Here is a 16,188-nt window from a genome sequence, read left to right as displayed (position 1 = left end):
CGGCTAAGGTAGCACTAGGAGAACCACTGCGATTGTGCCCCAGTTGAGCTGGGTCGAGCACCTCAGTGGAGAAAGCTAAAACTGACTGTCATGATGAAGCGAGAGCTGGTCGCTGTTCGAGAGGTTTTTCGAGTCCCTAAAGACTTATGCCGCTTAGGGCGAGGAGCCGGCTCTGTCCGGCCAAGGCGTGGATAGCACCCCGAACTCGGTCTTCCGAATACCAGGGGCTTCGCCGAAATTTAAAATTATAGAATTCTATGGCTAAGTGAGAGTGTTCATGCATTATAGTCTGATTGCCTTGTTCATTGGGCTGAGCGCCTCCCTCGAAGGACCCAAACATGGGAAAAAGAGCGCTCAGGTTTATCCCCGAACACCCCAGCACTAGCGGCACGGGGGCAGAAGCCGACGACTCGCCATCTCTCAGAATTGATAAACAGCCGCCCAGAAGGTAATATTTTAAATTCCAACAGCATTGCTTAGCGCATATGAACAAGTTTTCAGTGCACAGGACAAACCGAGCAAGTTTCACTCAAAAATTACATCCCTAGAACATTCATCCGCCACAAGGCAGGCACCCTTCAGAACATCCTTATAGTAATTCTCGGGCTTGCGATGCTCTTTCCCCGACGGTGGCCTGTCCTTCACAAGCTTCTCAGCATCCAGCTTGCCCCAGTGCACCTTAGCACGGGCAAGGGCCCTACGGGCACCTTGAATGCAGACAGAGCGCTTGATGACTTCGAGCCTTGGACAGGCCTCCACCAGCCGCCGCACCAGCCCAAAATAGCTCCCAGGTAGAGCCCCTCCAGGCCACAGCCAAACAATGAGGCCCTTCATGGCCTGTTCAGCCCCCTTGTGGAGCTCGACCAGTTGCTTCAGCTGGTCGCTCAGGGGCACGGGGTGTCCGGCCTCAGCATACTGAGACTAGAACACCTTCTCTGTCGAGCTGCCCTCCTCGGCTCGATAAAATGCGGCGGCATTGGACACATTCCGGGGAAGATCTGCAAACGCTCCTGGAGAGCTCCGGATTCGGGTAAGTGACAGGTAACTCACGTTTATGTGTTTGCTTTGCATAAAGAATGCCTTACCCGCCGCTATCTTCTTCACCTCATCCAACTCCTGGAGGGTCTTCTGGGATTCGGCCTTGGCAGACTTGGCATTTTCAATAGCCACCGCGAGCTCGGACGCTCGCATCGTTGAGTCAAGCTCCAAACTCTCATGTTTTTCCATGAGAGCCTGGAGCTCTTGCCGTACCTTGCCAACCTCGGCCTCATACTTCTCCCGCTCGGTGCACTCCGAGGCCGCCCTCTTCTCGGCCTCGACCAGCGCTTGCTTAAGGGTCGCCACCTCAGACGTGGCCCATACAATAGCCACGATAATCCTGTCATTCTTTGCAATTACATATTTTTATATATATTTAAAAACAAGGTATTTCTTACCTTCATTGTCCTCGAGCTGCTTCTTGGCACGCCCGAGCTCTTGCTCGGACCGCTCGAGGTTCTGTTTTAGCGTGTCCACTTCCGCAGTCAGTGCGGCGTACGCACGCAGGGAAGCCTGCATACGCATATTGATTCATTTTTGTTAGACTCCTGCGAATTTTATTTGATCCTCTATTAGGCTTTTCTTCCCGAACGCCAAACAGAGCATCAGGGGCTACTGTCTATGCGGTAATATTATTTACACATTCTTTACTTACCTCAAAGCCTGTTAAAAGGCTAGTACAAGCTTCAGTCAGTCCGCTCTTGGCGGACTGAACCTTCAGGACCACCGCACTCATAATAGTGCGGTGCTCCTCGTCGATGGAGGCGCCTTGGAGCGCCTCCAACATATTGTCTGGTGCCTCCGGTTGGACGGGGGCCACCGGCACGGCGGGCTTGCTCCTCTTGGAAGGAGGTCCCCCGCCAGACTCTGGAACCTTTGAAGGTTCTGGAGCGGTGTCCGGCCTAGAGTTGGACTTGGAGCCCTGGGGGGTTTCATCCCCTTTACTCCTGGAGTTCGGGAGGTCGCCTTGCGGCGCCTCCAGGACCACCTCCTCCCTGCTTGGAACCTGTTGGGACAACACTTCGGTGTCGTCCGTAGGGCGGGGGGAGGAACCCGTCGGAAGCGAGTTCACATCCGACGAGTCCAGTGAACCGCTCGACGACACGTCGAGCCGGTCTTTGGGTGGGCTGCATAAACATATTCGATGTAAGGGAAAGCTGTGCAATAAACGAATACTATGAATTGCTCTGGTATCCAGATACTTACGATTTTGCCAGGGGCTTGGCCCTGGGCTGCCACTCCTCTCCGCCATCGTCGGCGTCGGCGGAGTAGTCTGGAGGAAGGGTTTTCCCCTTCTTGGACCCTCTGGCCTCCCTAGAGAGGGCGGCCTTCCTTTTCTTCTCTCCTCCCGCTGGAGGGGGAGAGGTCTCTTCTTCTTCCTCCTCGTCTTCACGGTAGGAATGCGCCTTGGAACCGTCGGATGATGGATCCGACACCTCCTGGCGCTAGGCACTCTTTCGAGTCCCCGTGGCCTTTTTCGCGGCCATCTTCTTCGGCACCACATAGGGTGCCGGAACCAGCAGCTTTGCCAAGCGAGCGTCCGTTGGGCCTTTGGGCAAAGGAGCCGGACAGTTGATCTGTCCGGACGTCACCTGCCAATCCTGTCAAAGGTAAGGGAGTTTAGATCCCTCATGGAGTCAAACTATGAAAAACTGATACCTTGTAAAAGGAAAAAAAACAGCTTACCGCATGAGCGTGACGCTGCATACTGAATCCGCGATCCTTGGTAGCGGATGCGGGGGCCTCGGCGCCCTTGAAACAGGAGGATCAGGCGGATGAGCATGACCTAGACAACGTTGACAAGTTTGAGCTTCTTGTCCACCAGGGTTTGGATGCATGTTTGGAGTCCGGTCAGCTCTCCTTTTTTACCCCACGACAGGCCCGTCTCCTTCCAGGAGGTGAGCCGCGTAGGGGGTCCGAATCGAAACACGGGGGCTGCGACCCATTCGGGGTCACGCGGCTCGGTGATGTAAAACCAACCCGATTGCCACCCCTTCAGGGTCTCCACAAAGGAGCCCTCGAGCCATAGGACGTTGGCCATCTTTCCCACCATGGTGCCTCCGCACTCCGCCTGGTTGCCGCGCACCACCTTCAGCTTGACATTGAAAGTCTTGAGCCATAGGCCGAAATGGGGGCGGATGCGGAGGAAAGCCTCGCACACAACGATAAACGCCGAGATGTTGAGGACAAAGTTCGGGGCCAGATCGTGGAAATCTAGGCCGTAGTAGAACATGAGCCCCGGAAAAATGGGTGGAGAGGGAAGCCTAGTCCGCGGAGGAAATGGGGGAGGAACACCACCCTCTCATGGGGCCTAGGGGTGGGGATGAGCTGCCCCTCTTCGGGAAGCCGGTATGCGATGTCGTTAGACAGGTATCCGGCCTTCCTCAGCTTTTTGATGTGTCCCTCCGTGACGGAGGAGACCATCCACTTGCCTCCCGCTCCAGACATGGTTGGAGAAGGTCGAGGTGGGGAGTGCGGACTTGGGCACTGGAGCTCGAGTGCGCAAGAATGGATAGGTGAAGGAGGAAGAAGGCATAGGTGAAAAGGTGGATCCTTATCCCCTTATATGGGTGGACACAACTACATGTCCCCACCAGCCTGGTAAAACTCGCTTATCTCCAAGCGCCGTAATCAATGGCGCGGTTGGGTTACCCACGCCCGTATTGATGAGAATCCCGAGATAAGGGGACACGATCTCTGCTTTAACAAGACGTGCCAAGGAAACCGCCTCGCATGACGCGCTAAGGTGGGATAATGAAACGACTCGGATAAAGGCTTGGCCGTGGTGTGTCACGCTACGGAATACGTCAGCAGATTAGATTGGTGTAAATATTATTCTCTCTATGGCAATATGTGGAAACTTATTTTGCAGAGCCGGACACTATCTTTGTGTTCAAAATCTTCTATGAAGTGCTTGGAGGAGGAACCCGCCTTGCAATGCCGAAGACAATCTACGCGCCGGACTCGTCGTCATTGAAGCCCGGTTCAGGGGCTACTGAGGGAGTCCTGGATTAGGGGGTGTTTGGATAGCCGGACTATACCTTCAGCCGAACTCCTGGACTATGAAGATACAAGATTAAAGACTTCGTCCCGTGTCCGGAAGGGACTTCCCTTGGCGTGGAAGGCAAGCTTGGCGATACGGATATGTAGATCTCCTGCCATTGTAACCGACTTTGTGTAACCCTAACCCTCTTCGGTGTCTATATAAACCGGAGGGTTTTAGTCTGTAGGACAACATACACAACAACAATCATACCATAGGCTAGCTTCTAGGGTGTAGCCTCTTCGATCTCGTGGTAGATCAACTCTTGTACTACCTATATCATCAATATTAATCAAGCAGGACGTAGGGTTTTACCTCCATCGAGAGGGCCCGAACCTGGGTAAAACTTCGTGTCCCTTGCCTCCTGTTACCATCCGGCCTAGACGCACAGTTCGGGACCCCCTACCCAAGATCCGCCGGTTTTGACACCGACAGTCCCAGTTTTGTTATCTTCAGACACCTTTCCCTATGTGAGCGCAGCAAATCTAGTCCTTCTCAAACTCTACAGCCTTGTCCCTTCCTTTCCTTTTTGAACTAGTACTTTCGCCCCTTCCTTTCCTCTTTGAACCACGTCCTAGATTTATGTGATACAACTTTCCCCACTACTTTCCCACATTCCTTTCCTCTTTGAACCACGTCCTAGATTCATGCTATACAACTTTCCCCCTTCATTTCCTCTTTGAACCACGTCCTAGATTCATGGTATACATGCAGCTAGAGCAATGCATGTGGAGTAAGTAAATTATACCTTAAGGTTCTTGGGGCGTGGTTCGGTGGGCGACGGGACGGCGGCGAAGAAGAAGGGGTCGGAGGCCCTCCCGCGCCGCCGCTGGGTGGAAAGTGAACAGCTGTGCCGGTAGTCCCTCGCCGATGGCGACAGCGTTAAGCCTCCGTCCCTTCCCAGCGGACGGATCCTGCTGGCTCTTTGAGCAGCAGTGAGGGGAGACAGAGGCCAACGAAGTCTTGGTTAGATCTACAGAGGGTGAGAGAGTGTGAAGAGAGTAACAACTCCCTCCGTTCCAAATTACTTGTCGAAGAAATGGATGTATCTAGAACTAAAATACATCTAGATACATCCATACCTGCGACAAGTAATTCGGAACGGAGGGAGAGGGCGAGAGAGTGTGAAGAGAGCAACTACAAGCGCTGAGGCTCCAGCGTGTATATATATATTGGAGAGAGAGTGTGCAACGTGCAAACCCTAGAAAACATTTTGACCAGTCAAAGAATCCTCCTGGCACAAATTATGCTCAAGTGTAGTTATCGAACCCGAGACCTCAAGTTAGAAGGTGCAACGGGACCAAGGTGCGTGTGTGTGTGCGTGTTTAACAGCATGTGTGTGTTAGAGAGAGTGACAGATCGACCTACTCCTACAGAGAGATGTTGTGTAGTGTATGATTTTAGCCGCGAGAGTCGGTGCATCCTCTCGTTTCCGGGCGTGTCCGGTAGGGACATGCGGACAGCTGCCACGCCCGCTCCTGACCAGCCTGGCCCACCCAAAGCCCCTCCATCGCCCCCGCGCGCTTCCCGCCCGAAACGGTCAGCGCCGCTCCAAAGAATCGGTGCCGCATTCATGCCCGGGCAGAGCGGACGCGACCTCTCACTGGCGCAAGAGTGATGGTTACTACTGGGTCTATGTGATTTGACGGCTCATTGGTCTTTATTACTGAGGTGGTAGGACTGCTGGATGTCCCACGCTTTCGGCGAAAGGAGGTACTACTACTAGATTACAATTTTCTCCATTCTTACAGCAGAGGCGTGCAAGAGCAGTGAAAACACACAGGCTCAGTGATTACATGGCCCACCTCACACTATCACCGTGCGACACCTAACTCTTTACATAGTACTCCCTCCGTTCCTAAATATTACTAGATGAGTCCCCGCGCGTTGCCGCGGAACAGCGGTATATCTCTCTGCGCAAAATTATCGATTTCATAGAACTAAAAAACTCTATAACCGCAAGACAAATGTGGTAGCCAAACTAAATAAACTCCCATCATCATTTAGATCATCCCACGTAAGGAAAAAAGATCAGCCAACTCCTACTGCATAATGGGATTATATTTTTCTTTTGGACATGTTAATGGGAGTTAAAAGCTCACTTACATGCATGCTACCGGTGCATGCTTGCATGCAGACATGTTGATGTGATTTAAAACCCACTCACATGCATGTGCCACGGGATTTCTGCATGCTTGCATGTGGCTTAGTGCGGAGCCTCTCAACGTCTAGATCAGACGGCTATTATGGACTGATTTACTTCATCTAACGGCTACATCAATTTTGATGATGTGGCTCAAGGAGAGGATAGAGAATTCCTAGTAGTGGGGGCTAGCTATTACTAGTAGATAAGTCTTTGTAGAGATTCCACTACATACGGAACAAAATGAATGAATCTACACTTAAAATGCATCTATATACATCCGCATGTGGTTCATGGTGAAATCTCTACGAAGACTTATATTTAGGAATGGGGGAGATGGCGTACTAAGCAAGCTTCTCCTCGTTCTGCGAGTTGACGGGACACATCAAAAGTACTCCAGTGTATAGAGCCTTGCCTCTAAGGTAGGCCCCACATGGTTTGCCTCTTTTTTTAACATAACATGTCAAGTTGCAATTTGTTTGTTCACCCGTGGTAGACGATCCTCCCTCCACCAAGTGGACAACCAGTACACGTGCCAAATTACCACGTGGGCTGACTTTTTCGTACAGAAATGAGCTCCACAGTGTACCCGCGCGGGTGTGGGGGAAAGAGACGGGAGTACGTGCACCGTGCATGCACCACTTCTCTTCATGCACGCCCCCCACCTACATGGGTGTGTGTGAGAGATACAAACCGCGTTCGTGAGTGTTTTTTGTTTTGGGGTGGGGGTGGGGTGGGGGGTTGATTTCATGAATTATTTGTGGGAATATGTGTCGATGACATCTCAAACAAATTTTTGCATGTAATGTGTGTGAAATGGAGGCCTATCCATATCATACATAGAGGATCAAGTGGGTGGGTGCGAGATCGATGAAGAGAGCCATCGAAATTGTGTGTGTGTGCAAGTCAAAGATATAGGGCGCCTGGCCTAACGGAACATTAGAGGGCACATGTCAAGTTTGTGTGTGGCAGGTTGCCATGACTAGAGCGCTCGATGTATCGGTGTGTGTGGGGGGGAGGGGTGGGGGGATGGGTAGGAAGAGGCCTAACTATAGAGGTAGAACGACTCGTATATGTGTTGAGAAGGAGAGACCCAGCTATGTCTTGAGGGAGATCGGTTGACATCCATACATAACTGAAGGATGGGAAATATGATGGGACAGAGAGAGAGAGAGGACAGAGAGAGGGAGGGAGAGGGAGGAAGAGGGGTAGAGTGCTGGATGGGTGATGGAGTTGCTTCTTGAAGATGGTGGGAGAGGCCTACTAGACAAACTGAGGGTGGAACTGCAATGTTATCAATAAGAGTGGGGATGTGTTTCTGTGTGTGCCTGTGCGTGATAGATCTGTCGGGACACATCCATGGATGATGAAGGAGAACCATGTGTTTGGTAAGCAAACCAAACTAGATCGGTAGATCAATTGTTGTTTGAGGGAGGAAGGGAGAGACATAACTAATGAGGTAGATCGATTGACGTGTGGGTAAAAACGAGTTATAAGGACCTAGCTAGCTATATGTATAGCGAGAGATCGGTCGGTGTATGTCCATTTGTTAGAGGCAAATAAGGCCCAGCGAGACGGATAGACAGAGAGAATGGAGCTAGGAGGTGGTGCGAGAGGCTCAACTACTAGCTAGATACGGGGAGGAGTGTGCGGTTGTGAGACCGATGAAAAGAGGGGCGAGAGTTTACACGTGTGTCTGACCATATGAGAGACACGAGGCAAGGACACATAAAGGAGGAGATTGAAGGTGTGTGTGTATGTTGTAGGCAGGCATCGCTGGAGAGGTTTATCGATCGGTGTGTGTCGGAAAGGAGTTGTGGAGACTCTGGGAGAACGACCTAAAGAAAAAAAATGAATGTGCCCGGTGTATAGAATGCCGAGGGAGGGGGAGGGCTAGGAGGGTGTGTGCATGCACGAGAGAAAGTTAGTGGTAGCTCCAAAGGTTAGAGGATTGTGTGGGTGTAAGAGACTAACAAAGATCATAATTTTATATGAAAGCGGATTCATATATTTGAATAGGATATCATAGTGTTTTAAACATTGCATGCATGAATATAGCGGTGATACACGTGATGTGCACATGTTATACCATAATGTGATAATGCATGGCGTTTGCAACTCACAGCTAAATGCCGAACAATCTAAACCATATTATACATCAAACAATCTCACATTTTATTTGAATTTGTGATAATGTGTGGCGTTTGCAGCTTACAACTAAATATCGAACAATCTAAACAATACTATATATCGAACATTCTCACATTTTATTTGAATTTGTGGTAATGTGTGGTGTTTGCAACTCACATCTAAATACTTGTAGGCGCAGGGGGCGGGGCACCATACATAATGTGATAAACACATTATACATATGAGACATGGTTTAGATTATGAAGATCTAGCTAGAGCTAGAAATGTAATGTGACTTGAAATCAAAATAAAGTGGATTCAAAAAATCTAGTTCGAGTTCATATAGTACACATAGTTCATATGTAACTCGAGACTAATCATGTGGTGTGCTATGAAGATAATACACAAACGATGGTTAAACTTGACAATAATGATGATTGTAGATCTTATTAAAACAGAGAAACGAATTCAAATGCTTTGACTTCACAACAATCATTACTGTAGATCTTATTCAAATAGAGAAACGAATTCAAATTTAGTTCATATTGAAGTGGTAGTATATACGTTTGGAATGCACTAAAACGTTCATTTGAGTAGTAGGTTGCATGCATTATACACGTAGCGAAATATTTTAATTGAACATAATATGAATTCAAAGTTTTGAATGACATTTGTAGTGCGCATTGATTTGGTACAGTAGACGTTAGGCTTGTCCGGAAATTTCAACCCGCGCCTTGTTAGCCCAAAATATTTAAGATATATCTTTGTCTCGTTGTGCTCCGACAACTCCCTCCATCTCAACCCGCGCCTTGCTATTCCGAAATTACAACGCGTGCGAAAACTCCCACCTCCTGTGAAATCCCGACACGCGAAATGCCCGTGGTACCGCTGAACCGAAAGAACCGCCTCAAATCGGTGGGGGTAATTTTGTAACTTACCCCACATTTTGGACAAGCGCGTCTCTAAGCCATGGTTCCCCACTGCCATCCCATCCGCCCACCCATTCGTACACCGAGGCCGCGAAAAACCGCGACGAAACCCCACACCCTGCTCCGTCCGCCACCCAGCTGGAGCCTCTTCCCTGACGACGTCGTCCACAGCAACACCTCGACGTCCCTCATCCACCGTACCGGATGAGGATCCGTTGTCGATCTCATCGTCCCACCGGTACAGCCACCCTGCCCTCCACCTCCAAGGAGCTGCCTCGACATTCCCCTCGTCTTTCGCGCCACCTCCATTCCCACACCGCCATCTTCACCTGCACCACCGGAAGAGCATCATCATCACCGTTTCCTCGGATGAAGCTGCGGCCTAATCGGCGCCACCAAAGAGGTTGTACACTAATCGCCGCATTTTCTTCTTGATTCGATCTCACGGTGCTGCCGGCGCTCGGTCCCGAGCCGACACGGCGCGGCTCCATCCACGGCGGCGTCGCCCGCCACTTCCTCCACGGTGTCGCTCCCTTGGCGGCGATGTCCACATCAGTAGGAGCTGTTGCTGCTTTAGCTCTCACTCGCGCTCCTGCTCTGCTCTTGCTCTCGGTCCCCTGCCTGGTCTGCTCTTGCTATTGCTCTTGCTCACGCTGCTGCTCCGATTTAGCTACACTTCAGTCGACTGAATCGACTTTTGGGTCAGTCGATTTTTAGGGGGTGGGGGGCTCGCCGGGGTGAAGGAAAAACCAGCCGCAGCGGGGAGGGGGGCTCGCCGGAGAGGTACCCCACTATCTATCTTAGGGTTCAGGATGGGGGCGGTGGTCGCCGGCGGTGGCGGGGCGGTGGTGTGGGGATCGCCGAAGAAAAAGCTCGGGACGGGGGGGGGCCTAGAGGGATGGCCGGGGCGGTGGGGAGTGTTTTCGGGGCGGGCGGGGCGGCGCACCGCCGGCCGCGGGCGGCGGGGGGCTGTTGTTTGGCCGGTGGCGGCTGGCGGCTCAGGGGGGTGGAGGTTGAAGATGAACCGCAGGCCCTTGATTTCGTATTGAACGGCTGCAAAATCGACTGACCAGAGATGAAAAAGTTAGTCGACCGACGTGTAGCCTCACCTTGCTAGTGCGTTCAGTTTCGACAGCAAAATTCAGTTTCGACAGCAAAATTCAGTTTCAACAGTTAAGTTCAGTTTCGACAGTTAAGTTCAGTTTCCACAGTTAAGTTCAGAGATGAGCGGCTGATGTATTTTACATCTAGCACTTTGTGGTTATGTATTTTACGTCATGTATTGGAGATGCTATTAGAATTCCACTCAGGTTAAAGTTGTTCATTGTCTCTCTTGTCCTGCTTCAGCCTCGGCGTCATACAACTCACCAGAGCTGCTCCAACGACGAAACCCTCCATCACAGCGGAGCAGTACCTCGGGCTCCATCTCCAGACGCGTAAGATCTTCTTCCCCTCCTCCGATAGCAAAGTCAGCCGGAGCATCCTCACCGGCCAACCCAATCACGCTGAGATCGACATGGCTTCGCCAAAGAGGTTGTACACTTGTTGCATCTCTTTTTTACTCTACATGTTACATATATTGTCCACTGAGCACACGAATTTTTTCCTTTAGTGTCTCCTTGAAAGAAAAAATGTAGGAATTTTAATTTTCACTTGTCCTCCTTTTCAAATTCCTATTCATGAAGCACAAGACTAAGAGATAGTAGCATAATAGCATTATAACTGTACATTTTCTTATGGTTTGACTTAATCTCACCATGCTTCTTTGCATCCTGTTATCTTCCAATTGTTGTGAATCAAACACCCAGATTAGCAGAAATCATGTGTTTTTAAATTCTCTATTTTGCACGTGCATTCCTATCCTGTTCCTATCTATTTCATATCCCTGCATTGTTGGAATCCTCCAACTCAAACGAGCCCTTACAGAATTACTTCTCTTATAGATAGTTGTCAAAGAAAACCTTGCGTGGTTTGTCCCGCTCCTGCTACGCCGTCGTCCACCCCAGCTCAGCTACTCCAACGATAGAAGGGTCCAGCACAGCAGGGATCCGGCCTCCAGACTGTCTTTCGCCGCCTCAGATCTTCTTCCCCGCCGCTGGCAGCCATGAAAACTGCATTACCATCATCAACCAAGCAGATGACCTCGAGGACTACACGGGTCCACAAGAGAGGTCACACTCTTTCGTGTCTTCTTACGTTATGCATCGCTTAATATTACATGCTACTTTATCGTCCTGTTCACCGATTAGACTCCGAGTCAGCTCCAAACTAATGGTCAAACTCGAGTTTTTAAATGGTTGTGGGGTACATATCGGGGCCGCTATCAATAGTATCTATCTACTATCTGGTTAATCTCCGGTGTCTACTATGAGTTTCATGTTGGGTGGGAAACAAACAGTAAAGAAGCCATTATTTGTATTTTTTAACTGAAGCCATTATCTGTCTGCTATTATTGGTTTTGGGTCTATCCACAGGTTGCTACCATCACTCTGGATTTCTACATGCACTCCTTACATAATATCACTATATTTTATTCCTATGCATGATAGTTATTGTAAATAATGGAACTGAACATGTAGAGCAAAAGAGACGAGCCTTGCGTGGCAATAAAATTTCATGCAGACGTCGCTCCATGGTAGGCGCAAAGGCAGCCCCCCCCTCCACGCATTTCGGATTGTAATCGAGAGGAATATATCTGTTCTGAGGGGGATTCAGAAGGAGAAAATAACTCATATTTACCCCCTGAGGTCTTCGCTCTAACTTGGCATGCTGATGTTGGTTATATCATGCATGTCATCTGCTTAGTTTAGACATCCTTTGTGTGAATGCCATCTGTTTAGTTTATTCATCGTTTATGTGAATTATGCAACGCCATCTTGTTTAGCCAGGCATCATATATGTGAATTTTGCAATGCCATCCTGCTTAGCCAGTCATCTTATATGTAAATTATATCAGGCCATCCTTTTTTTCGTTACATATTACATTTGTCAACAATGTTAGTACATTCAACTGCTCTTCGTGTGCATCAGCCATTTGATACGGTGATGGTAAATTATGGAGTGAAAACAAGGTCTTCAGAGCAGACTATGCTATCTGACGAGGTGCATATCTCGCTGGTTACGGATAGCTCCTGAGAGGAGGATTCAGAGACAGATGACCAGTCCTATTCCCCCCCCCCCGAGGTGTATGCTCTAACTTGGCAGGGTTATGTTGCTCATATCGTGCGTATGGTGTCTCGCATTGCTATGTCATTTTATTAGTTTAGACATGCTTTGTGTGAATGCCACCTGTTTAGTGTCTAATTACCATATATGTGAATTATGCATTGCCATCTTGTTGCAAGACATTATATATGTGAATTATACAATGCTATCTTGTTGCAAAGGCATTATATGTGTGAATTATGCTATGCCATGCTATTTAGCCAATCATCATGTATGTGAATTATCATTCTTTTTGTATTACGTGTTCCATTTATCGACAACGTTTGTATATTCAACTACTCTTCATGTGCATCAGCCATTTGAAGCAGTGATGGAAGTATCTGGAGTGAAAACAAGGTATTCAGAGCAGACAATGCTACCTGCTGAAGCAGACATCTTGCTGGTTATAGAGATCTCCTCAGAGGAGGATTCAGAGACTGATGACTAGTCATATTTCCCCCCTGAGGTCTATGCTCAAACTTGGCAGGGTTATATTACCCATGTCATGCATGTTGTCTTGCATTGCTTAGTTTTTACATCATATATGGATTGCCATCTGCTTACTTGCTTACTATATAAATCATATATTTGAATTATATCATGCCATCATGTTTACATAGTACATACACATCTGTATGGCATGTCAACCCATTTAATAAAGACATCATATAGTTATATCATCTAATCCTGTTTAGTGTTTACAGTCATCATATTTTGAATTATGGCATTCTATCCGTGAATGTATGTAACTTATGGCATGCTAACCTATTTAATAAACACATTATATAGTTATGTCATGTCATCCTGTTTACATAGTCTCATATTTTCAACTATGTCTTTCCATCTTTTTTAGTTAGCCATCATAATGTGAAATTGTGTCATGCTATCCTGTTTAGTTAGCCATCATATATGTGAAATTGTGTCATGCTATCCTGTTTGGTTAGACAACATAAATATGAATTATTTCATGCCCTCTTTTATTCCCCACTATCCATTGCACCTGTCTATCATACAATGTCTATACTTTCAATTACTTTTCTTGTTTATCAGCCATTTGAATTGGAGAGCATGATGGCAGTATCTAAGGGAGTAACAACACGGTCTTCAGAAAAGATAGTGCTACCAGTTGATGCAGATAGAACCACGGTTGTACTTGCCCAAGGACCAGATCCACCACACATAACCCAGACTCTCGCAGATTGTACCCCTACCCAGTTGGACAGAGAACCGGCTACACCCCTTCTAACCCCAACCCCGGTAGATAGTAACCCAGTTCCAGTTGACACAGCACCGTCTCCACCACAGAGCACCCAAACACGAGCAATTATTAAGGGAACTGCAGTGCCCAAAGCACGAGGACCACCACTCCGAATCCCAACTCAACTCTTAAAGGAGAAGAAGATTTGTTCTCAGGTCAGGTTCTATAGTTATGGTTCATACTCCTTTGCTCTTGCATTACTGTATTTACTCATACCAACTATTTTCAAATTTGAAGGATGGAATTGAAACTCCAATGGTGCAACATGTATGTTTTAAACCTGTTTCTTTAACTGGTTTGCTATTGTAACCTGCTCTATGTTGATTTCAGTTTCAATTGGATAAACAGTTATGTTCTCATGTCATGCACATTACAAGTGTTGTTATTGCTCTATAGTTACCCACACTTATATTCTGTCTATTCTGCTTTGTCTTGAACAAATATTATTTGAACTGTGTCTCTATCTTGATTTGGCAACAAAAACTAGAATGATATAGACCATAAAGTGACCATGGTACATAGATATATGTTTGTTTCATGTTGTTATCCTGTCCACTTTACTACTGAACTCATTTACCAAAATGAGTTTCATATACAACATGGTAAACATGTGATGTGTCTGCTTGTTTCTATTTTAGAATGCAGACAAAATATTGGAGAACAGTACCATGTTATCCAATGGTAAAGGAAGTAATGCAGATAAGGTTCAAGATAGTGAGACATCCCTGTTGGTCTCCAAGAAAGCTGATAAAAACTATCTTGACGACAGTGAGGGAATCCAAAAGTCCTGTCTTGATGTAGTGTTCGAGTTACTGGCCACTAGTGCTGGCACAAGCTCTTCGAACTCGCTGCCTGAATCAGTTCGTCTTCTTGAGTCTCAACTTCAAGTTGAAAGACATCGATCAGATGTGCTACGACAGGAAGTTGAAGGACTGAGGAAGTCCCTGCAGAATTCAGATGCATACTTTCTGGTGCAACAGCAAGCGCTGGAGGATTTAAGCGCCAAACAAGAGAAAGTTAATAAGCTTGCTAAGCATCTTGCCAGCATTATGGGTACCCAGGATATTGTTTCTTGAGATCTTCTGAAGTGGTTTCAGTTCTGGATTTGTTTTGCAGCGGCGTTTATTTGCGCTGGTCGCCAACTTTGACAACCAGTGTATATGATATGCTGCTTTGTTCCCTATATTTGCACTGGTGGCGAACTTTGATGCTCAGTGGATGTAATATGTGTAATAGCCGTGATAGCCTAGCGTTAGTTTCTTGCTTATTTATTTCCTTGTTGTCTTGTTTATTTGTTTGCTTGTAGTCATTGAAGTTCTTTTCCGCGGTTAGCTAGTGGCTGCAATAACCTATTTTTTAAAACTAGGCCACAATAACCATGGGCTAATATTTACCGTAGTGACACTAGGCCTCCTACTGGCCGTAGAAACAGTGGGCCTTCTACGGGCCGTAGAAACAATGGGCCTTCTACGGGCCGTAGAAACAATGGGCCTTCTGCGGGCCATATCATCAATGGGCCTTATACGGGTCGTATGATCGATTGGCCAAACATGGGCCAAACAGACCGCATTATGGCCGTAAACGGGCTAGAGTTGGAATCGTCCGTTCATGGGCCGACCATAACGGGCCATCGTTAATAGGCCGTATTTGATGATGCTATGAAAACGGCCCAACGTATTAACGGACCACAAATGGGCCGACTGTAACCACAGGCTGAATTTGGCCCACAACCAGAAAATGACAGTAACGGGCCATAAGTAAACGAATGCTAGAAATTAGCCCAAGAATAAATGGGCTCTGAGAAGGCCAAAAGATAACATGGGCTGGAAACGGCCCAACGGAATAACGGGCCATTAATGGGTATAAAGTGATACACTGTTCATTATGGGCCAGTTTCACCACAGGCCGTTAATGGGTGTAAAGTGATACACTGTTCATTACGGGTCAGTTTCACCACGGGCCGTTAATAGGCCAGGAGTTACATAGGGCCTCATATGGACCGAAAGACGTCTGGCCATACATGGGCCAGAAGTGAAAACAGGCTAGAATCATATTGGGTGGCCCAGATGACGCTACTGGGCCTAATTCGGATAGGGCATAACGGGCCTTGGGTTAGCGGGCTGTAAATGGGCTATATGCGAACATGCCGTTAACAGGCTTTACATGGGCTGGCCCGCCACCTTTTGACCAAGTCAAATGGTCCGACCTTTTCACAGGAATGGGCCTCTGTTGGCCCATGCCACGTGTCGACGTATCATAGGCACCTTCTGTCCAATGAGTGGATTACATCTGTCCCAACGATGAGCCGACACGTGTTTCCTCCAGCCAATGATGATTTTACACGTGGAAAATCCCCATTGGTCGGGGCTGTTAACGGGTTATCGCATCCAAAAACCAACCCGATAGCTTAACGGCGTTCCGTTATGGTGGATGCCACGTGTCG

This window comes from Triticum urartu, chromosome 7 (genome assembly GCF_003073215.2).
Source record: "Triticum urartu cultivar G1812 chromosome 7, Tu2.1, whole genome shotgun sequence".
Classification (NCBI taxonomy): domain Eukaryota; kingdom Viridiplantae; phylum Streptophyta; class Magnoliopsida; order Poales; family Poaceae; genus Triticum; species Triticum urartu.
Note: the sequence above shows the minus strand (reverse complement) of the source record.